The 23,494-nt window shown below is 49.4% G+C and overlaps 1 long non-coding RNA gene across 1 annotated transcript in view; it reads left to right on the top strand.

Moving 5' to 3' along the window:
- The window catches only part of LOC109144272, a 35,675-nt gene extending 12,553 nt beyond the window's left edge, over positions 1-23,122 (top strand). The window contains exon 2 of the long non-coding RNA XR_002044937.3: positions 22,831-23,122. This is a non-coding gene — a long non-coding RNA (uncharacterized LOC109144272). The remainder of the gene's footprint in view (positions 1-22,830) is intronic.
- Positions 23,123-23,494: the final 372 nt, after the last annotated feature.

Here is a 23,494-nt window from a genome sequence, read left to right as displayed (position 1 = left end):
GCGCTCTGGCACTCTCACAGCTCAAATCTCTCGCCTCCCTGCCTTGGGGCTTGTATAATCTTTCAGTTTCCTCTTTCATGGCCGTTCAGGAGCTGACAAAACATATCTGAGTGCTGTTAACTGTCAGGCAGTGCTGATTTCCCAAAAGCCATGGGCAGAGGATGCAGAGAGGCTCAGTGAGCAGCCAGCTGGAGGGGAGGTGGCTGAGCCACTCTGTCCCACCAGCCTGGGTCACTCCACTGAGCTCCTGCCAGTGTATTTCTCCCCCAGCTGCCTGAACTGCCTTTGGACAGGGGCTTCTTGTTGCTCCTCTTCCTCCTCACTCTCCTGCCTGTGCCACCTCCTTTTCCTGCCCAGTGCTCCTGTTCTGGAGCATGAGCAGCAGCACCCTGGCAGTCCCAACATCCCAGCTGCCCTGGGATATGACACAGCTGCCTCTCCCAGTGCTCACCAGCTTTCCTTACTGTTTGCTCTCTTCACACCACCAAAGAGCAAGCAGCACCCCCCAGGTTCAGTGTTTTCATGGGAAAAAGGTGGAAATTGGAGAGGGATAAACAGGAGAGAGATCTCAGACAACTTCAGCCACAATCAGGATGTGGGCAGAGAAGCTTGGTGGCCACAGTGACGCATTTCTTCATCAACCACTGCCCAGACATCTCGGGTCACCCCCAGGTGTCCGTGGTACCTCTTTCCCCCACGGGCAGTGCCTGTGCATGGTGCACTCCCAGTCGCCACTTTCCAGCCTGGGGACATTTGCCAGCACTGTGTGTCCTGCACATGGTGACACAATTTGGGCTGCCTTGGAGACCATGGTCAGAACTCAGTCCTGTCTCCCAAAATCAACGTGCTTATGGAAAGAGGTGATGGAGGGTGAAGGCAAAAGGGCTGCTGAGAGTCTCCTTTGGGTACCTTCTTCCAGGCTGGCAAAGCAGGATGAAAACTGGGTCTTGGATTGCTCCCAAAATTGTCCAGGGCAGCAAGACAAGCCCAGGGGCTGACCAGAGATGGTGCCAAAGCTCTAATGAATAGGGCTGCAAGGTTGTTAAAGGGGCTGAAGAGTTCACAGAATCCTTGGGGCTGAAAGGGACCTCTGGGGATCATCCAGTCCAACCCCTCTGCCCGGACAGGGTCACCAGGAGCAGGTGGGTTTGGGATGTCTCCAGAGAGGGAGACTCCAGGCCCTCCCTGGGCAGCTCTTCCAGTGCTGTGACACCTTCAGTGTAAAGAAATTCTATCTCATGTTGAGGTGGAACTTCTTGTGGTTTAGTTCATGGCCATCACAAATCACAAAACATGTTTATTCCACAAAAAGCTTTGGTTTGGGGGGAACACACTTTATCTGCCTGGGAGCCACAGGGTCTGGAGGCAGATGGAGACATCCCATGAGGAAACTCCTCTCTCCCCAGCCCCTAAGAGCACCCCAGGAGAAGTGCACAGGCTTCTATCCCTGCACGATGCAGCGAATGCAGGAGGCTGCACTTAAGGGAAGCTGTGGGAACAGGAGGTGCCAGGCTCTCAAACACAAAATCCCCTGTGGGCCAGACCCCCCCCTTGCCACGTTGCTGACCAGCAGCTCAGTGTGCTGTGTCCCCTGAGCCCTGGAGGTTGCTCTCCCTCAGCTCGGGAATTCCATTTTGGATTTGTGAGCACTCAGAAACCTTTGTGGCACTCGAAGCACATCTTGCAGCAAGGGCTTGGCTCCTGCTGGGGATGCTCTGTCTTAGAGCTGCTGGGTGCACTCAGGGAAGGCTCAGGAGCAGAGATCATTTCAGAGAACTGTTCTCTAAGCCAAGGGTTTCCAGGTTGGGAAATGAGGGAACCAGGCCTGGCCCTGCCCCTTCTGCTCAGCCAGGACCCTCAGAGAGGCTCATTTCTCACCATCTGAGCTCTTGTACCAGTCCAAGACATTCCTTGTCCCACCAGTTCCTTTCCAATAGCACCCAAGAGCTTTCCCTGAGCCAGACCACACCTGGGACATCATCCACACACATCATCCTGTGTGACAGAGAGCCACTGTCTGCATTTTGGGATGAGGATGGCCTGACTCCTTGATAAAGGTGTTGAGCTGAGTCTGCACCTGGCCCAGTCCCTGCTCAGTCCCACAAAGCACTCCCACCTCAGGCACACCCTGAGGAAAGACTGGAGAAGACAAATGTGTGAGCATTTCTCAGCATTTTAACATGAAGACAGCAGTGCTGAGCAGGCAGGAGTTCTGTTTGATCTGTTTGATCTATTGAATCGCATTTTTCCCTTGCTTATACATCAGATTTTTTTGTATCTCGACTTTCTCCTGCCTGTGCTGAGCAGCCACAGAGATTTTCCCACCCCCCAGCAGAGCTGGGTCCCTCATTACCATCATCCAGAGCTGGCAGCCAAGGCAAAACCAGATCAGAGAATCACAGAACCAGAGCAGGGGTGGGGTCAGAAGGGGCCCTAAAGACCACCAGCAGGAAAAGACCTCTAAGGCCCTCGAGTCCAAGCATTAACCCAACGCTGCTCTGTCCACCCTGCGGGTGTCTCTGTGCTCTGAGGAGGCTCCTCTTGCTCCTCCTCCTCGTGCCTGGGCATCAGGGCAGCTCTGGCAGCACAGGGTGGTGCCTGCCAAGGGTGTGCTCTGAACATCCCAACGAGGAGCACTCTCCAAAAGCTTTCCCTGAAGAAAAAACCCCAACCCCAAACACATTATCCCCTTACTGCCTGTGTTTGGGAGAACAGAGAGCAGCTGCAATTCGGAGTCATGGCTTGAAGTTCTTTTGAATTAAAATAATCCAATTTATGAAAAATTCTAAGCAAAGGTGACACCGGATGTTTCAGTGCATCCCCAGCCCAGGGGTGACAACTGGAAGGCCCCCAGGAGGAGTTTCCTGTGCATCCCCAGTGTTAACCTCATCTGGCCACAGCTGGAAGGCAAAAAAAGCTGTGTATACCTGTCCAGAAAGCTCTTTTCCTCTGCCCTGAAGCTGTGACAGCAGCCAGAAACCAGTGTTTAAAACCCTCCCCACACAGAAAGTGGTGAGAGAGAGGTTTTTAGGGGCACAGCCATTTCAGGTGGGGCCAAGGCCCATCTGGGCACGGCGTGTCCTGAGCTCTGCAATTGTCTCCTGCTGCCCCATGGAGCTGAGAGTGCTGCTTATTGATTTTCTACAGTCAACTCAATGCCAGAGCCATCGCTGCGGTTCAGAGGATGGAAAACAGAGCAGGGAGAGCCTGCAGGGCCAGGCTGACTGGCAGAGGCCCTGCCCTGTGACACGGCAGTGACAGGTATTTAACAATGCCAGTCTCACCTCGGAGCAGACACAGCTGACACCGCGTGCTGAGCGCTGGCAGCACCCCCCTGTAACCTGCCCACAGCTTTGCTCTCTGTACCACGCCTCCCACGACAGCAAAATGTCACCGTGCACTGCCGATTTCGGGTGGGGGAAGCCATGCAGACAATCAATGTGATCGGTAATGCAAGCATCGTTTATTAGCAATACAGAGGCACTTATATAGCATTGAATACAAGCTTATCAGTTCTTTAATTAGTTTAAACTTACAAAGGCACATTCTTACTTCTACAGAATTGGGTTAGATAAAAGACTACATTTGGCAAGCTTTATGTTTTGTCTTGAAAGATCAAAAATCTTCCTCCCTTCTCATGGTCAGTATATCTTATCAGCACAGGACTGTACCTCCTTAAAACTCCCTTTTTGTTCTCAGGCTTGTTTCTCACACAGGCATTTCTCATGGAGGCTTTTTCTCATGCAGGCCTTTGCTTGCAGGCCTTTGCTTTGTACAGTTCTGTTATTGATTTGTTCCCTTTATCAATAATCCATGTCCCTGATCCTCTAACCATTTTCCAACAGTGCACCTGAGGGGACACCTGCGCTGCTGCCCCTCCTGCTGTAGCACCCACACATCCCATCCCAGGTTTAGCTTTTCTTCCCACCCATCTGATTTCCTTTTGGTGGAACTTGTTTGGATCCTGCTGCCTGGCTCCCTGTGCTTGCATCCCAGAGGTGATGGAAATCCTCTGTAGAGCACCTTCCCAGCCAGGCTTTGCTCCCAGGGAGGCTCTCAAAAAGAGAGTTTGGTGTCTCCAAAGTGATGCTGAGATTCGGGGTGTGCTGGTGGCCTCCTGCCCTGCCCCCATCCCTCCCTCCTCCTGCAGCCCTTTGCTCTGTCTGGCTGCCAAAGGCACAAATCAGACTTGAAAGAGTTCAGGGCTATTGCCCAGGTAATTATATTTACCTTGGAGCCTGGCTCTGCTAGGACTGAGTGTAAATCCAGGCTTCAGTAGGGTGGTCAGTGACTGTCCCTGCATGAATTTATTCATACTGTGAAGTGACACTTTGTCCTCTTACCTGCTGTGGATTTCAACCTTTTAAATCATTCTGGAAACAGGACACATTTGGCAGCTAAATCCTAATGGGTTCCTTCCTTCTCCCACCATTTCACCATCTCCTCATGCAGGTTTGTAATTACAGATGGGATTTTGACAAGTCAGATTCCCTGTAATGGCAAATTTAAGCTCCCTGATGTGAATCAGAGGGAGCCAAGATGATTTTGCAATGCGTATTTATTAAGGATAATGGGGGCTGGAGTCACTTTCTCTCACCAGAGCTGCATTCTGGGATTTATCTGCTACGAGGCCTGATTTTTAGTGAGAAAAGGATTTTACCCCCTCACAGACACACAAAGCAGCATAAACCCCATTGCTGTTGATACAGGAACACTCATTTTATGGAAATGCAGAAGACACCTTCCAGTGTCTCCAAAACCTGGAGAGGGACTTGGGACAAGGGATGGAGTGCCAGGACAAGAGGGAATGCCCTCCCACTGCCAGAGGGCAGGGATGGATGGGATATTGGGAAGGAATTGCTCCCTGGGAGGGTGGGGAGGCCCTGGCACAGGGTGCCCAGAGCAGCTGTGGCTGCCCCTGGATCCCTGGCAGTGTCCAAGGCCAGGCTGGATGGGGCTTGGAGCAGCCTGGGACAGTGGAAGGTGTCCCTGCCCGTGGCAGGAGGGAGGACTGGGTGGGATTTAAGGTCCCTGGGAACCAGCCCCTAGATCTTCCCACCCTCTCCACCCTCTCAGCCACTTTCCCACCTCTGCAGACACACACATCAGGAAATCCCAAGGTCCCTGCCCACAGGATCTTTCCCTGGCTCAGCCAAACCCAGCATGGAACTTTTACCCTGTGCAGAGCTGTCTGGTGGGTGTAACAAGATTTGGACACCTCTTCAACACTTCTTTTGGCCAAATCTCTGCCTTGGTGCCTGAATTGCACTGAGTCCTTCTGCTCCTCAAACCAGGGCAGCTCTCTGAAGAGACTCAAGCAGTAGAGGCCTCTACCCAAGTCCAGATCAATGTCATGGGGAAAAATTAAAAATTTCTGGCTAAATTCAGAAGAAGAAATGAAAGTGCAGCTTTTGGCTTGTCCCTGCACCCTGACAATTCCTGCCCAGGATCAATCAAGGGCAAGAATGACCTAGGTGCCACATTCCTTCTGAAAGTAGTGATAAAGATAATTTCCCTTCCCTTACGTTGCAAGCCCTGCACTCCAACTGTGACAAAGAGCTCAAATTCACACATTTGCCTGTATTCTGTTTTCTTCTAAAGGTGTTTTTATCTGCATTTTATTCAACTGAATGAAAATGGAAATGACCTCCTTGGCTCAGGCAGGGACAGCCCTGTTCCAGCAGCGGGGCTGGACCGCAGTGTCCCAGTTCCACATTCCCATCAAGGGAAGCTCTCTGCTTGCTGGTTGCTTTTAGGGTGTTTTCAGGGGCAAATTAATATTTCAGCAAAGCTTTCCTGATTTGCTCTGGGAGACAAATCCAACTCTTTCAAACACAGACCAGCCTGGGGTGCTGTGCACACCCTGGGACACAGCACTAGGGAAAGGGAGGATCACTCTTCCTTGTCACCATTTGTCCCAAAAGGAGTTTTGCTGACCCAAAAAGGGAAAAATAAGCCAAGGACACTTTAGGAACCCCAGAACACCCAGCATTGTGCCTGAGCTGTGCATTTACCTTGCTCCTGGCCATGCTCACAGGCTCCATTTCAGCCACAGGAATAATTCATGAGAAATTAATCCGTATATGTATATATAAATTCTACATCCTCTGCAGTATTTTTACTGGGATAAGGACATGAAAACAGCAATTAAGCATGAGACTGACTAGACACAGTCTCTCCCTGGTCACAGGGAAGATTTTGCAGACTTTAATACCTGCCAGGGACTGGGGCTTAGCACCCCTGGGACCCTACACTGCAGCATTAACTGCCTCCAGAATTGCAGCCCTTCACCTCTGCCCACTGTGTACAAACAGCTGCTGTATCCTGTGTGGAGATCCAAATGAAGCTTTTCAATTGCTTTGGAGATGTTGGACCTAGCAAAGGTCCCAGTGCTCCACTTGGTGCTGCTTCCCTGCAGCTGGGAAAGGTGCTGTAGGAGGTGTGAGGATTTAATGGGATAATCACTAAAAACCATCAGGATTTTAGAAATTAAGGCTTAAAAGTTCCAAGTGTCCAAGACCAGGCTGGACGGGGCTTGGAGCAACCTGGGGTAGTGGAAGCTGTTCCTGCCCATGGCAGGTGGGTTGGAACAAGGTGAGCTTTAATGTCCTTCACAACCCAAACCATTCTGTGATCCTCTTAATCTGTGAACTTGCATGAACTCATAAATACGTTGGAAAACTTGTTCTTTCACTCTCTACTTTGCCTGTCCCAAACTTTTCCCAGCAACAGGAAAAATCAAGTTCATCATCACGAAGAAAAGTGTAAGGAAAAGTGCAAAGAAAACTGCAGGACTCACAGTAAAATCAAGGAAGATTTTGTTTTAAATATTTGATTTGACAGAGGAGCAAAGAAGAAGTAGGGGCCTCTTTCATGCATATGTTGCTCAGTTTTAACCATTAACTCTGTTGTGTTTTACTTACAGACCTCAGGGTTGATACTTTCAGGGTAACCAGGAGCACATCCCACTCAGCACATTCTGTGGTTCTGTGAAATATAATATCACCTGCTTAATACTCTGAAAATCAGGCCATTTCAGGTATCTTCAGCTGAGAATGGGACTCTCTGCCCCATCAGGGTAAAAATCCTTGTCTGGGGTTTTGGTGAGAGGTGAGGGTTTGGTGCTGCCTGGCTCTCCATGGCCACCTTGGCTCGTTTGCCTCTTCAGCCCAGCTCTGAAGCCAGCTTTTCCTGCCTGCTTTGCTTCCCTGTCCCTGCTGCCAGCAGTGCTCCCTGCCCATGGGTGCTCTGAGGACTCCTGAGGGAGGGAGATCATCCCTGTCCCCCTCTGGAGCCAGTCCTTCGCATGCCCCCAAACCAGCCGTGCCTCGCCAGCTCTGGCGTTTGGTTCAGGTTCCTCCTGCTCTGGAAACCTGACAGAGGATTTTGTGCTGCTTTACGGGATTTGTAAATCCCCTGCAGGGGGAAAATATGTAAATATTGCTGTGGCCTTACAAAGGAGTCAGACATTGTGGGGGCATCCCACGAGTAAAACAAGCAGCTTCTCAGTCTGGGTTCCCCTGTGAAGGTTTTCAGGCAGATTTTACAAGTCCAGTGTGAGATGCAGAATAAGACCTCCAGCACACAGATTTCTGCTCTAAACTCCAAACTAATCACAGCAGACAAGGTGATTGACTGAATAATCCTCTCTTGTTTTTATTTTCCCCCACAAATGATCTGTGTCTCTGCATTTTCCCTCCGCCCATTAGAGAGCTGCTGCAGCAAACAGCCAGAGCTGTGTCTGTCCCAGCCCTGCTTTCAGTGCCAGGCAGAGCCTGATGTGACCCCCCAGTCCCCCAGAGTGGCTCCGCACTGGGAGGAACCCAGCTGTGCTGCCTTCTTAATTTGCAGCTTTCCAAAGCAATCGCATTAACGCCCGTCCCCAGCGTCCCACTTTTACAGCCTGTTCCTCATTTCCACGGAATCACAGGATCCCAGAATGGGTTGGGTTGGAAGGGATCCTAAAGCTCATCCCATTCCACCCCTGCCATGGACAGGGACACCTTCCACTGTCCCAAGTGGCTCCAAGCCCCATCCAGCCTGCCCTTGGACACTGCCAGGGATCCAGGGGCAGCCACAGCTTCTCTGGGCACCCTGTGCCAGGGCCTCCCCACCCTCACAGGGAACAATTCCTTCCTAATGTCCAGTCTGAACCCATTCTCTGTCAGTTTGAAGTCATTTCCCCATGTCCTGTCACTCCAGGCCCTTGGAAATTGTCCTTCTTTATCTTTCTTGTCGGCTCCTTCAGGCCCTGCAAGGCCACACTGAGGTCACCCCAGAGCTTCTCCTCTCCAGGCTGAACAATCCCAGCTCTCACAGCCTTTCCTCCCAGCAGAGCTGCTCCATCCCTCTGCTCATCCTGGTGCCTCCTCTGGCCTCTCTCCAGCAGCTCCATGTCCTCCCTGTGCTGGGCCCATGGCTGGGGCAGCTCTGCAGGTGGGGCCTCACCTGAGCAGGGCACAGGAGCAGAATCCCCCTTCCCCTGCTGCCCACCAGGGCAAGAGTCATCCATCAATCCAAAGCCCAAACTTCGTTTTCTTGGAGGGTACAGACAGCTTAGGAGTTAAATATAATTCTGGCCCTGCAGACCTTATTCCCAACTAGAGATTTCAGGACTTCTCCCCTTTTACATCCCCCTGGAGACATCTGACACTGCCAGAGCAGCAGTCCAGAATTCTGGCAAAGCTCTCTCCAAAATGGGTCACTTCCTCAAGGAGTGAACATGGAGCTGTTTGCTGCTCTTACAGGACAAGGGCATTTATGTTTTCACACAGCTGGGAATAAGATATGAAGTGTACCAGAGCTTAGGTGTCAATGTTCCTTCACAGGTCTGCAGGTCTGCAGGCTGTGGTGTGGAATTTTGTCGGGAAGGAGAAAAAAATCCCCTGAGATTGGCACTGGAGAGAGAGATGTGAGAAAGAAAGGCACACGCCGAGAAGGAAGCTCAGAGAGAGAGGAAAGGCTCCAGAAGAACATAAAGTACATTTGGGAAATGATAAACACATTAAAATCAGGGATTTCTGCTGCGTTGTGCCCATCTGGGATGGGAACCAGGACCAGCATCTGGGAATGGCCCCTTGGAGCAGGGACCCCAAGCATCCATGCTGGGGGTAATTTCACATTGCTGCTGTACCTCAGAGGGGCTGGAGACACCTCTGCTGGCCCTGGGCAGAGGGGACACTGCTCTCCAGGCTGGCAGCAGTGGGATGGCTCCATGGAAGTTGCTTTTCAAGGATGCATCAGAGCTATTAGGCTTAGACCCAGGGACCTGGGTGATGTGGGAGAAGCTCAGTGGGAGAATCCTGAAATGGGGGAAGGTAGGACAGACAAAGTGTCAGCCCCAAGGTCACATCCAGAGGGAGGAGTGTCCATGGGTTCACCAGCAGCTCCAGTTTGGAGGGCTCATGTCCATAACTGCACCATGGAGGCAACACAGCCCTTGCCAGGCAGCTGCCCAGCCCTGAGCAGCACCAGCCAGGATGATTTGTACTGATAATCACCTCTGAAAAGCACAAAACTGGGGTAAAATAGGAGCTGTGAGGGACAAAATCCAGTTGCTAGCAGACCCCAGTCCCACTTGCTCTTCCATTTCCACCAGTGCACAGACCTGGCCATGGACAGGAGCTCTGGGAGGTCCCCAAAGGTTTCCTGCCCCCCCCCCCATTTCATCCAGTACAGGCACAGCCCTCGAGAGGAAAAGCCTGGCAGAGGCACCAGATCTTTCCTGCCAGGTCTCTCCTCCTTTGCATTAAGATCCAGGTTCAGGGACTGACAAATGTGCTGAAGTCACTGCTAAACCAGACTATTTCTGCAGCCTAATGGCACTTGTTTGCTGCCCAGGCTACAGGTACAACTGAGCTCGTTCTGTGTTAAGAAAGACAACCAAGAGCTAAAAATAAAGGGGATGATGGGCAGATGCACGGCTGTCACAATAGAAACAGATCCCTTGCAGCCCCTCCCCATCACTCAGAGCAGAGCTGTGACTGCTAATGGCAATTTGGCTCTCCCCTGTTCCCATTTAGGAACTTTATTTTAAATCAAGCCGAGGAAAAAAATGGAATTTCTGCAGAAGTGTTGATATTTTCCAGGGAATACAGAGTTTGGAAAGCTGCCAATTTCAGTTGCTGGTAGAGATAACTCAGTGGGGCTTGTACCAAGCTGAGAGGTTCAGCCCCCAGGGGGAAGAAGTTCAGAGTTTGTTGCCATTGAGCCCAGGGCCAGATAAAAAATTTGATTGCAAAACCAAGTGTTTCTAATGCTTTTTTGCCTTTTTTTTTTTTTCTTTGCATGCTGGGAACAGCTGCTCCTCAGAGCTCCCCAGAGATACTCCAGGGAAAGCACCTGGCAGAGCCTCACTCGTGACACGTGGGGCAGCTGAGCCAGGCAGGGCTCTTGGGACCAGGAATGTGCACTGGGAGAGTGGTTCCAGCCTCCCCATTCCCTGCAGAAGTTCTCCAGGTCTGTTCATCCTTCCACAGAGAGGTTAAAAGAAGGGTGTAAAAGCAAACTCCCAACCTGTTTTGTGTGCAATTCTGGGTGCTCAGTGAGAGGTACCCCCAGGAATCAGTGAGGAGAGTCACAGAATCCCAGAGTGGTTTGGGTTGGAAGGGATCTCAAAGCCCATCTCATCCCAAACCTTCCTCTAGACCAGGTTGCTCCAAGCTCTGTCCAACCTGACCTGGAATCCCAAATGCTTTTGGCAAGAAAAACCCACACTGCAAGAGTCACTCCAGCTCCAGCAGGAGCAAAGTCTTCCATGCTCTTCAGGATGTGGGGAGAGAAGGATTTCTTCTTCCTTTAGCACAGAATCAACATTTTATTCTCGGTACTCTTCATAGTTTAGAAACCCTGCTTGATAAAATACTAGAGGGGCTCATTAACTGCAAAGATTTGTCAGTTTTCCCAAAGCAATCAGGGTGTTAGTTAGACCAAAGGAGCAAATGGAAAACTGAACAGGAAGCCAAGCACAGCCCCATTAATCCTGGGTTATGGATCGACATTTGTCAACTCTATTGAAGTCTGTTGTACCGAGTAGAGCCCAGGAGACCACTCAATTACTTTATCTCTGAGCAATTAGGATCCTGCTCTTTCAGGTCAATCTGTTAGCACAGAGGAAAAAAAAATCTGGATACAAGATTAACAGTAGAAAATCCACTGCCTTGTGTTGTGGGGTCTTTTAGAGGGGAAAAAAAACCAGCCCTGCCAGATTTTCCCTTTGAAATGCTGGGTTTGAGAAGCCAAGTTCACCGAATTTAGCATCAGCAAGGGGCTCCCAATATTGCTGTGTCCCCCAATATCCTCCTCTCCATCTCTTCCCAAGCATTTCTGTGTTTGCCAGGTGACTGCAGAAGGATCAATCCATTCTTGGAGCCAAAAATAGCCCAGGGATGCCTGTGCACTCTGCACTGGGACACATCCAGCACAGCCAGATTGAAGGGGCACTTGTGCCACATAAGCAAAGCCCTGTCAAGATTTAGGCTGGGGAAGCCAGGAGCCACTTTCAGCTCTTCCTTAGTGAGAGTGAAGGATTACTACAGAAGAAAGGGAATTTTTGGGGTGCACATCCATTTTTCTGTAGCTCATAATTCCCTTTCAGGAAGCACAGGTATCAGGAGATGCACAAGCTTGGAGGAGTTTTTAAAAGGATACAGAAAGGTACAGAACAGGAGAATAACTGAGTTATAAATTCCCAGTATTCAGGGACACAGGGATTTAACTTGAAAGCTGCAGCTTCTGCTTCTGACCTTAAATAAGGCACATGTGTGCAGAGGTGGGTCCTTTAAAGCAAGGATAGCTGGGATAAAAACTGCTGCCTCTCCACAAAAGCCTTCCCTTCACATCCTCCCACCCAGGGTGATGGTAGCACTTGGGAGAACTTGGAAAATGAAGCTGAGTCCACATCATGACCCAGAGATGTCACTGCACTCAACCCCACTCTCCTGAGCTGCTCTCACCCAGCTCATCCGAGCCCAGGCAGGATTTCAGCCACCAACTCCCAGCTGCTGGGGTGATGGACTGAGCTCCCAGTGACACCTGGATGGTCACAGCTCCATTCCATCACTGTTTTGGGAGGACTGCTGAGGTTACACAGAGCTGCAATCAGGAATTGCCTACACAGCCAAGGCCCTCCCCTAAATCTGCAGCCTGGTTTGGTCCTTCCGTGATCGTCCATCGAAAGATTGGGGTTTTTCATGTCAAGTAGAGATGCTGGAGAATGGGACTGGCAAAAGCTTGGATCTGGGGCTGCTTGATAGGGCTCCTGAGATAATTGAAATGTTGGTTTACAAAAAATGGCAGTCAATGAGCAATGGGAAACTCAAATTATTACCTCCAGCTTCAGGATGCTGTTTGACTCATTGAAGACTAGAGAGATGAACAGAGGTTTCAAAAATCCCCAAACAAGCCAAAAATCCTATGATAAATGGCTTCCAGTGAATGATTCCACCTATTTGTACAGGTTTTCTTTGCTATTTTAGAAGATGGAAATCATATATTGGGATTAATTTAACCAGTGAGTCAGGTTTGGTGGCTTAAATCACTCACTCCCCCCGCCTCTATCATTTCTGCAAACTCAATTCTTTTTCTTCTGTTCGTGAATCATCCCTGGTTTCCAGAATTCCATCCCTCACTCTCAGCTGTTGAATGAGCAGAGTGAATGGATGTGTTTTCTTCTCTGCACTGTTGACTCATTGCTCTTTCTTCAGAAAAAGCAGCCTGGCCATTAGCCTTGAGCTGATGGCAGGGGGGTTTAAAGAGGAGGAAAATGAGCTGAGTCTGTCCAGCCAGGTCATTGGGCCCCGTGCACAGCTGATGGTGCACACACCGTGTTCCTCCTGTTCCATCGCCAGGGATTTCACCAGAGCCACCCCTGAGAACTCCCTGGCGTTGCAGTGATGCTTTCAGCCATTAATGCCACTCACATGGACAGGTTGGCTATAAACTTTTTTATTTTCCACTTTATGGATAGGGAACCAAGACCTAGAGAGGGTTTCTCAGGCACAGGGGAGCTGTGTAAACCCAAATATCACAGGCAGGATGTTTGGACACCAGCTGAGCCCTGTGTCCTGGAACAGCTGGGGGATGTTCGTGCCTGACCCCACAAACAGCTTAGCACAGATGCACTGCGGGTCAGGAAGGGCTGAGATGGGGACAGGGGCACAAAGAAAACTCTGCTGGTGTTCAGAAGGAGGGCTGGGAGTCCTCCTGGCTTTCAACTCCAATCTCCCCATACCCAGGAGCACCAGGAGTGTTGCACTCGATGGCTGAGCAAATATATGGAGATGTTTGTTGGCTCAGAGAAGCACAAAACCCCCAAATACTGCTCCTGTTTGCTAAGACTCTTGTCTGTAGGCTCTGCCTAGACTGGGAACACTTCCCTGCTGTTGGAAAACAGCTCCAGCCTGCTGGGAATGTGCATGTGCTGATGTGAAGCACCCTTTTTGTTGCTGATGCCTTTTGCTGGTCTTGAAATCAAGAGTCGAACACTGTTAGAAGGGAAAAAGGGGTTTTACCTCTGTATTTATTTTAAGGATCCTTAGGTGCACACGTCCAGGTCAAATGCACCTCAATGCACACTGCAATGCACACCCCCAAAAGGTCTGGTATCACATTATAGGTGTTACTAATTAGCAGATCTATCAAAGATTCCCCAATGAGAGGCTCAAGTGAGCCCCCCTCCCCAAGGAACCTTCCCCTGGATGGTTCTATCTTGGTTTACAGAATGTGTTCTGGAGAGGACCTTGGGGTCTGGGGCACACTGATCCCCAGCTACGAAGCTTCTAAAATGTTCAGTCTCTCAGCTTGACAAACAAGTCCAAGAATGTAGGGAAAAAGCACTGGGAATACAGAAGTTGTAAAAAGGTATAACAGGGGTATAAAAGAAAAGGCAAAAAATCATCGTGGCATCACTGCTGAGATGGGAACAATTCCAAAATTAACACCAACATATACATCTGTGTCTGATATGGATGTATATATACCAGTATATCTCAATATTGGAGAGATATAGATTGTATGGATGATAAAGACAGATATTTATATAGGTGTAGATATAGATATAGATTAGATATAGCTGATATAGATGATAGGTATAGATATAGATAAAGATATAGATATAGATATAGATATAGATATAGATAGATATAGATACGAAAGCCTCCCTCCAGTGTGGCTGGGAGTGTCTTCCACCCATGGAGAGCCCCTGTCTCCAAACACCCCAGCAGGAATCCTCCTTTCATTCCCCAAACCCTGTGGCTTTCAGCATCAGAGGGAGGAGCTGGACACATCCATCCCTGAAATATCCTTTCCTCCCTGGCATGGAGAGCTCTGTCACAATACCCGAGATTAGTGCCAGGTGCCAGCCCCTGGATTCCTGGGATCACTCCATTATCCAGCTTTAATATGTAATGAAGATGACTCATTTGCCTCCTTATTACAGAGAGAAGTTGAAAAATGTGAGTTGTGGGTATTGAAAAGGCCCAGAAAGCTGGAGGCAAACAAACAGACTGCTTTTATTTTAAACTTCATGGGGTTTTTTTAAGCCAGCTGCGCACTGCCTGAGTGCAGCCCTGCCCTGAACACGCCTGGGTGTCCAGTTCATCACTGCATCACTCCACAGTTGTGCTGGGATAACTGTGCTGAAGCCCTCAGGCTTACATGGCTTCAAATCATGGGATCCTGGAATTGTTAAGGCTGAAAAAGACCTTTAAGATCATCAAGTTCAACCATCAACCCAGTACCACCATGTTCACCACTAACCCATGTCCCCAAGTGCCACATCCACATGTTTTTTGAACACTTCCAGGGATGGGGACTCCACCACTGCCCTGGTCAGGCTGTGCCAATTCCTGGCCACCCTTTCCATGAAGAAATTTTCCCAAATACCCACCCTGAGCCTCCCCTGGCCCAGCCTGAGGCCGTTCCCTCTCCTCCTTCCCTGGGAGCAGAGCCCGACCCCCCCGGCTGCCCCCTCCTGTCAGGGACTTGTGCAGAGCCACAAGGTCCCCCCTGAGCCTCCTTTGCTCCAGGCTGAGCCCCTTTCCAGCTCCCTCAGCCGCTCCTGGGGCTCCAGCCCCTTCCCAGCTCCGTTCCCTTCCCTGGACACTCCAGCACTTTAGAGCAGCATTTCTTTCTGCCCTGTAAACCCTTCTGCTTCTTATTCCATCTTGGATGGCTTTGCCCAGCTTCTGTCAGCCCTCAAATATCCCATAAAATAACCTTTTTCACAGTATCCCTGTGGATGCTCTCTGGGTCCTCCTTTATGCAATTTCAGAGGGTTGGAGAGCTTTCCATGCTACATTGCCCTCAGAAATGGAATTCTCCCAAAGCACAGCTTTGAGCAGCACGTACATCAGTGTCTGGAATTATGCTAAGCACTGCTCATCGGAATTATTTTATTAACTGGAAAGGGGCAGCACACACAATTTAACAGGGGAGAAAGAGCAACAAATCTAAGAAGAAAAATCAGTATTTTACAGAGAGAAGAAAGCCAGGAAACCAGTGACTATAAAAGCCTTGCTGCAATTAAAGGATCTTTTATTGTGAGGATTTAAAAGCTTTTGCTTTTCAGGGTACACATTATGGAAGGCAATGAAGGGATCTGCTGGGGACAGGGTGCTGGCAGGTGCCCAGGCACCAGGGCTGACAGCAAAACCCGGGTTTTACTGAAAACAGGCTTTGGTAGACCTCAGAACTGTGTCAGACATCAGCAGGACTGGCTCCATCCTGCCTGGGGAAAAGGCATGACTGCCAACAGGAGAAGGATCTGCTGGATTAGGGATTTCTCCTTCTCCCAGCCATCCGAGGCCGGGCACAATTTTGTCCTGGGCACAGTTTTGTGCTGGGCACTCTGTCACCCTCTGAGACTGCTCACAGGCATAGATCAAAGCTGCACTCCCAGCTCTGCTGCCAGGGGTGCCTGTGGAGGAGAAGCCTCACTAAAACCTCCCCAGGCAGGGGGCAGAAACGACATCAAAATATTTATCTGCAAAGAGTTAATGATTCCTGTGGTTGTTAATTCAGCAGGGGAGAGGCGTGCTGGGATCAAAACAAAGCAGAAGGGAATCAGAAATCCTTGCCTGGATCTCCCCTTAGCTCGTTTCTTTGCAGTGGGCAACGACACTTAACCATCTGAGGACTTTTCTTTCTCTGGAAACAGAAATAGATATGAAAATGTATATGCAGAGACAAATGCGAGATTGTGTGAGCACGTGCATCGCTGGATGTACAGCGTGTTTATGAGCATCTCTTACAGAGTGTTGGGAGTCAAATAACAAACATTTTGGAGCGTTTGCAGCTCTGTTGTTGACAGCAGCTGGAGCAACGCAAAGCCTCATTCACCATTTCAGAGCTGCTTCTGCAGTGCATGCAAGGAGCTCACACTAGGTGCAACAGAGTAACACATTGAATTGTGTTGTATTGCGAGAAAATTTGATTTATTTGATGGCTTTGCTTTGAATAAAAAAAAAACAGTAAAGGAATTGTTTTGTTATTACTGTGGAGCATGGCTGAGATCTCAGCAGCAGTGGGAGGTTCATTTAATATGGAACAGCTGCAGGAAGAGCTAATATGGACATAAACCTCCCCTAGACCCAAACTAGACTCGAGGAAAGAGTCCTGCAAAGACTCTGAGAAGACAACGCTAACTCATAAAGTATTGGTTTCTTATTGTATTGATTGTATTTCAGTGATAAAACATAAATTTGGTGTATCCAGCAACGACAGCTTTACTGCCTTATTGTGCTGATTATTACAGAAAGCATAAATTGGGTCATAATTCTGAAAAGTCATCAGAAAGCCATGTGCAACTCTGAGTTACTCATTTGAAATAAGGCTTATGAGACCTTCAGGAGCAGATCTGTACATCAGTGAGTGTGTTGGAGCACGAGGAAGGCTCTGACACACACACCCACCTGGGTTCTCTCCACTGCACCCCTGCCCCCACGGCCAGCTCATGCTCTGATGTGCCCCACTCCCAGGAGGGGCTGAACACCTCTGCTGTGGGGGAATGCGGAGGGAATTGGGGGTGTCCAGCCTGGAGAAGAGAAGGTTTTGGGGTGACCTAATTCATTTCCTGAAGGGAACCTGTAAGAAAGATGGGGAGTCACTTGGGACAAGGGGTGGAGTGCCAGGACAAGGGGGAGTGGCTTCCCACTGCCAGAAGGCAGGGATGGATGGGATATTGGGAGGGAATCCTTTCCTGTGAGGATGGGGAGGCCCTGGCACAGGGTGCCCAGAGAAGCTGTGGCTGCCCCTGGATCCTTGGAAGTGTCCAAGGCCAGGCTGGATGAGGCTTGGAGCAGCCTGGGATAGTGGAAGGTGTCCCTGCCCATGGCAGGGGGTGGAATGAGATGAGCTTTAAGGTCCCTTCCAACCCAAACCATTCTGGGATTCTCTGATTAATGAGCAACTGAGGGCAGGAGCCCGATCCTGTTTATGGCGGTGAGTAATCACAATAATCAGCATTTCATTCCCCTCACTTTGATGCAACCTCAGAATTCGGTAAAAATGTGCCTCACGAGCTGGAAGGACTGTGAGGAGCACAGGAGCAAGGCCTGTCGCAGGGCACTGTCACCTTACACCTCCCTCTGGGAATCCTGGGCATGTGCCCCTGGAGTGTCCCTGTGTACTAGTTTGAAAACAAACTAGTGGGAGACACCAAGTCAGAATAACAATTTAATAAGAAAATAAAATAAGGGAAAGAAAAAAAAACCCAACCAAAAATAAAGGCAGAAATCACGGGGTTAAACTCACAGAGTCAAGATACAACCTGACACCCTGTTAATCAGGGTGGTGGTAACAGTCCAGCAGAATGGTGGCTGCAGTCCTCTGAAGCAGTGATCCTGTAGAAAAAAGGGTCTGCTCTTCCTCAGAAGGTCCAGTGGTGGCTGTGTAGCTCCTGTCCTCTGGAAATCCAGTGGAAAGGTTGTCTCTGGTGTTCAGAATCTCAGATTATATCCAGGATGGGATGCTTGGTTCCTCCCTCTGGGTGGAGCATCTCACAATGGGGTCATGAGTCATGAGGCCAAGTGTTGATTGGGCTCATTAACAGAAGATAGTCCGGAGGGAGTTATCTCTGAGTCATTCGGCAGGACAATGATGGGCCATGAACAGAAAGATAGTCTGGGGGGAGGAGGCAAGGAAACACTGCCCCACCTGATTTCAACAGCTGATGGGGATGGTAATAGGATACACTGCAACCCAGGACACCCTGGATCCCACCTGAGGAATCCATGCTGGAAAGGGAAAGCCATCCTGAGTTCATGGCTGAGCAGACTTATCCCTCTCACTCTGAGCAGCAGCCCCGCACAGCGCGTCTTGGCCGCCTCCTCCTGAGTGCTAAGCAAACATCCACTCATCTCCTCCATGGGCTGGTTTCACAGGGGACGCAAAATTCTTGGGCAAAACCGCCCCAACTCTGGTCCCACCCAGCCATGGGCCCTTCTTTGCATCTCTCACAGTGTGGCCAGCAGAGATGCTCTGCCATAAGGCCAAGCTACAAACCCACCACAGCTTGGCCCAGCCTGTTTGGTTTTTTCCAGAAACCAGAGTTGGTTTTGAGAACACGACATTCCCAAGAACATCTCCCAGTCCTTCCCTCCCAGGGGAGAAGGGGCTGTGGGTGATGTTCTTCTCCCAGCAGCCATCCAAGGGGCAATGCCCAACAGCCTGGTGTTCAAGTTCATAAATCCCAGGATGGTTTGAGTTGGAAAAAACCTTAAAGCTCATCCCATTCCACCCCCTTGCACAGGCAGGGACACCTTCCCTATCACAGGTTGCTCCAAGCCCTGTCCAGCATGGCCAATATCCTTTGGGAAGTTCGATTGCAATGAGTAATTGGTAGCTTTAAGCCTCAGAAGGAATGTAATGATCTCCAACTGCAAATACAATAGATCTGGTGAAGTTAAAGGTACCACGAGATCAGATAAGAGCTTCTCAATTTGAAATGGAATATGGAGTCCTCTCTCTTCCATTGTATTTTATCAATTAACCTTCAGCAAGCACAAAGGTTTCCCTGGATCTGGTGCTCCTGCTGGCATCTGGAGGAAAAGATACAAATTGTACAGATTTCTCTTTTTTGAGGAGAATACTTTTAATAACCAAAAATGTTTCTGCACTTGGAATAATGAGAGTGACTTTTCTCTTTCAAATGCTAAATTATTTCCAGCTGAGCTGTTGGGAACCATTAATAATTCAAGGAACTCTGCTTTCGGTGAGAACAACATCTGTTGGAAGGTGTTAAGGCATTGGAATAACCTGACTTTCAAAGTTATTTTACCATTCTTTTATTCTCTTTGTGAAGAAAAAAAGGATGCTTTGGTAAATTATAGGAAGAAGCTGCTAAAGTGCCATTGGAAAATAAGGAGGGCTGGATGTCTGCAGTGCCAGGGGCACCAGCTCTGCTCTGCTTTGCTCTCCTTCCCTGGAGTACCAACTGCTCAGAGCTGTGCCTTCCAGTCTCTTCTCATCTGCAAACCGCAAAATGTTGCCAGGGCACATTCAGACCCCTCATGATTACTTTTATCTGCCCCTCGTGGTTATTTTTAACAGATTTATTATTTATCAGCCTCTTGACATTAGGCCGCATTTCCCAACTCCTTTTCCCTGGCTATTTACAAGTTGTTCACGGATCATTAGCAGACCATAATAATCACAGAATCAGAGGATGGTTGAGGTCAGGGAAGACCTTTAAGATCATGGAGTCCAACCATCAACCCACCACCACCACGTTCACCACTAACCCATATCCTCAAGTGCCACAGCCACAAGCTTTTTGATCACTTCCAGGGGTGGTGATTCCACCACTTCCCTGGGCAGCCTGTTCCAACGCTTTACAATCCTTTCCATGAAAAAATATTCCTAGTGCCCAATCTGAAGCTGTCCTGGTGCAACTTGAGCCATTTCCTCAGAAGGAAGGAATGATCTTCCCCAGTTCTTCTTGCCAAAGAGGAATGAGAGAGATGAAAAGCATGGATGGACCTCTGAAGGACAACTCATCCCTCAAGTGTATGATCCTGTGGATGACACGGTGCAGATGCTAGTCTCTGTCTCTCTCCACAGACACTTGGGAGAAGTTAGATGACTGAATGAGACCCAAGATCAAATTTTTGAGGGATAAAGCTAAGAAACATTTTGTTCTCCTTCCAGAAATGAGTCAGATAAATGAATGCACTTAAAAGATTAACAGAATTTAGGAGGCAGACCCATGTGCAGAGTGGTACTTCAAGGTCTCCACCTGTTTGGAGATGGGACTTTGAGTCAGCTTATTGACAAAGCTGCTTTTCCCAGACTCAGTCCACAGGCAGGGTTAGAATTTCGTGCCTCTGCAAAGTTCAGCTGTGGAATTTTGTGTGGTGCTTATGTTTAACCAGAACCTTCCTCATCCTCCTGAAAAATTCCTCTGCCAGCCCAGCTGAGGAAGCAGCAGACCTAGTGAATTTCCATGTGGGTTACATAGAGATGTTGCAAACCCAGGTATGAGTCTCCCAAAACAGCGCTGTGGTACTAACATCTGTCCTTATTCCCTCATCAAATATTCCTCCCAATTTGCATGACTTTCCATACAATGTATTTATTGAATTCTCAGCTCTTGGGAAAAGTGCATATCAGAGCCATTTTCCACTGTTGCAAAAGTGAATGAAGAGACTTCAGAATAAAAGAGGAAATTTTCATTAGACAATGTCCCCAGCAGCTGGGAAGGCATCCCTGATCCACTGTCCTGCCCAGCTAAAGGAGGGGATCCTTTGTTGGTCTGTACAGATGAAACTTTTTTCTAAAAACATGTCCTGGCACTGCTGAGGCCCCACCTCAAATCCTGGGGGCAGTTTTGGGGCCCCTCACAAGAAAGACACTGAGAGGCGGGAGCACATCCAGGGAAGGGAATGGAGCTGGGAAGGAGCCCCAGGAGCAGCTGAGGGAGCTGGGAAAGGGGCTGAGCCTGGAGCAAAGGAGGCTCAGGGGGGACCTTGTGGCTCTGCACAAGTCCCTGACAGGAGGGGGCAGCCGGGGGGGTCGGGCTCTGCTCCCAGGGAACAGGGACAGGAGGAGAGGGAACGGCCTCAGGCTGGGCCAGGGGAGGTTTAGATTGGACATTAGGGAATATTTCTTACTGGAAAGGGCTGTCCAGCCTTGGCACAGCTGCCCAGGGCAGTGGTGGAGTCCTCATCCCTGGAGGGATTTAAAAGCTGTGGGGATGTGGCACCTGGGGACAGGGGTCAGTGGTGGCCTTGGCAGTGCTGGGTTAACAACTCAGTGACCTTGGAGGTCTTTCCCAATCTAAAACACTCTGGGATTCTGTGATTTTCCAATAATTTGCTCCATTCCCAGGAAAATCCATCCCAATTGTCTACAAACCACAGTTGTTTTGCTGGAAACCAAAGGACCAGCTTTGGGTACCCTTTGTGTTTGAGTCCCCCTAACCCCAGTTTCAGAAATGGTGGTGTTTGTCAAGCCCAAGTGAATATAAGGGCTAAGCCAAGTCCAAGCTTCTGCAGCCTCCAAATTTGGGGCTGGAGTTTGATTGGAAGGGTTTGGATCTGACCACAGATTAAAGCCTTGTGCTGTGATGATTTGACAGCAACATTACACAGCTCATGTTATTCATTGAACCTCATTCATTTAAGCTTAGGCTTTAAGAAGCTGCTGGAAGCGGAGTTGTTGTAGGGGTCATTCCTGAGTTAAACTTGTCAATGTGAAGGGCTCCTGTGAGACGAGATCTGAAGGAGTTGTTAAAAAAGCACATTGAGTGAGTAGCTAAGGCAGCCATCAGATTCTCCGTGCTGGGCTTCTCCTTTTTACACTTCTGTGCAATCCTCAGTTGGGGTAAATATTGATGACACTGGGGGCAGGTCTTGTGTGCATCGTGAGTAATCTAATGGGGTTTGTAGCACCTCATTCTGATGCTGATGGAGCTGCTAATTCAGGAGGTTGCTCATTGCTTGTGACAATTGGAGGGAGCAGACGTGGCTGTTCAGGGCACTCTTGTCATCTGTTACGGGACTGCCCACCTATGAGAGAAGAAGCCAAGCAAACTACCTCAGAGAAAGAAAATCTTGGAAAGAAATTAAGGTTTAAAGCACGTCAGAAAAGTTTCTGGTGGAGGAGAAGCTGCAAAAGCACAACCTTTAAAAGAAACAATACAGGACAGCCTTACCCCTCACTTTCCTTCCAGCGCAGAATCCATTGATGTTTAAGGCCATGGTGGAAAGGTGGGAGATCACTTTGGAAAAGGCTGAGATGTGTCCCTGCATGTGGTTCAAACATGCTTAAAGCACCTGTGGGTCCTCCTGGGACCAGGGAGAGAAATCCCTGCACTGACATTGAAGCATCATAAAGGTCTCCCCATATGGACTGAGGGAAATTCTTCCACGGTTGAAATGATCAAAGGATGGAAGAGATCCCTGCTCCTTGGTCCTGCCCTCCACAAAATTGGGAGAGCAGAGAGAACACAAATGCTGAAGGGCTGCAAGTCCCACCACCCCTGAGAAGGGGAAGAGCCACTCCTGAGCCATGAGCTCCAGGCCCACTGAGCTCCTGCTGGTGAGGTTTGGTTCCTGAGGCTTTTGGGAAGTGTCCTTCTCCACCAGAAACTTGGAAGGATGAAGGACTGGCTTTAGTTTAACAAAAATATTTGTGCAACAAAAACCTGCTAAAAGCAGATCTTTCCTGTGTTCTCTCTCCTGTTTTACTGTGTCTGCTTTCCATCTTCTCAGTTTATAATCTCCAATATTTAAAGCCTGTTCTAAACCCTCAAGTTTTATGTTGGACTTAAGAATCAGCTTGTTTGTCATGCACTGCACTTGCTTACTTTCCTCTTTCCCTCTCATTTTGTAGGATTCTGGAACAATAACCAAGTCAAGAAGAAAGTTGTCCAATAAAAACCTTCTGGAGGATGAGCATTGATTTTCCTGACACAATTTGGAACTCATTAGCATTTTCTGTTGCAGTGTTACGTCACCCTTTCTGCCAGGTGAGCTGCCTTGGACTGTATTTTAAGAGGTTCTGTCTGGAGAGCACGTGGACTGTGGGGTGAAATCCAAAGTAAAATTCCCAAGGGAAGCTCAGCAGTGGAGACATGAGTGATAGACATTAAAGGCACAGGATCAGCCCTGCTTGATGCTCTGCAGATGGAAGTTGCTGAGAGCTCTGTGTTGTACAATACCAGCACCAGGGTGTCCTGGCCCAATTCCCAGTCTCCATCACCACCAGTAATCCTGGCAGAGGCAGCCTTTGGCCATGGGCTGTGCCTTTCCAGCACCTTCCTCACAGCCCAACCTCCCTCGGTGCTGGGAGCTCACGGCAGGTCAGGAGTGTGGAGTGTGGGACAGGAGGGGAGCTCAGGGACAGCCTGGCACAGCCAGGCAGCAATCCTGGGGATTCCATCCATGCGGGCACAGGCCACCTTGTCTTTTCCATGCCTGGCTGGTGGGGGACAGGGCATTCAGAAACAGCAGGGAACCAGCTTTGCCTGCAGCTCCCAAGCTCTGTTTTCGTCTCA

The sequence above is a fragment of the Corvus cornix genome, chromosome 20 (genome assembly GCF_000738735.6).
Source record: "Corvus cornix cornix isolate S_Up_H32 chromosome 20, ASM73873v5, whole genome shotgun sequence".
NCBI classification, from domain to species: domain Eukaryota; kingdom Metazoa; phylum Chordata; class Aves; order Passeriformes; family Corvidae; genus Corvus; species Corvus cornix.
Note: the sequence above shows the minus strand (reverse complement) of the source record. Positions and strands in the feature narration are given on the sequence as shown.